At 48.1% G+C, this 590-nt stretch overlaps 1 non-coding gene across 1 annotated transcript; it reads right to left on the minus strand.

The window, feature by feature from the left end:
- Positions 1 to 312: 312 nt before the first annotated feature.
- On the minus strand, positions 313 to 385 carry trnak-uuu (transfer RNA lysine (anticodon UUU)). Its single transcript has one exon. It is a non-coding gene; the product is annotated as a tRNA-Lys (tRNA).
- Between the last annotated feature and the right edge of the window lie 205 nt (positions 386 to 590).

Here is a 590-nt window from a genome sequence, read left to right on the forward strand (position 1 = left end):
CCAAGTCTAACCGTTCAGCAGTGGAAGTTAATATCAAATCTGCATACACCATCCAGATAAACTTTGTGGTGTAAGTTACCCCCCTGGTTCCCCTTGTGCCTATTTTCTCAACCCTCTGAAATTTATGTCAACCTCATGAAGAAGATAACTGAGAAATAGTGAATTGGAACAAAAATCGCTGGAGAAACTCGGGGGCGGGGGGGGGGGGGGGGTCTGTGGATTTCACATTTTGCTCACTCTGTAGAACTTTCGAAATATTATATTGAGGTCCAGCAGCCACACTAGTGAAATGCAAACAAAATAAAAATACATCGCCCGAACAGGGACTTGAACCCTGGACCCTCAGATTAAAAGTCTGATGCTCTACCGACTGAGCTATCCGGGCCCTGCGCTAACACTCAGCGACATATCTTCTGACTGGACCAGCCAGAATTTGCACAGCCTGACGTGCTGACGTCAGTACGCGGGGATTCCCCTAACTTTGCTACAATTTTGCAGTCGGCGGAGGGAACTCCTTCAGGAAGTGGGGCTCAGACCGCCGCCGCTGAATGCAGCGCATCCATTCATTCCTAATTACTTCCCGTTTTAAG

This window comes from Chiloscyllium plagiosum, unplaced genomic scaffold (genome assembly GCF_037043375.1).
Source record: "Chiloscyllium plagiosum isolate Xiang-an unplaced genomic scaffold, Cpla_swu_hap1 HiC_scaffold_2, whole genome shotgun sequence".
Lineage (NCBI taxonomy): Eukaryota > Metazoa > Chordata > Chondrichthyes > Orectolobiformes > Hemiscylliidae > Chiloscyllium > Chiloscyllium plagiosum.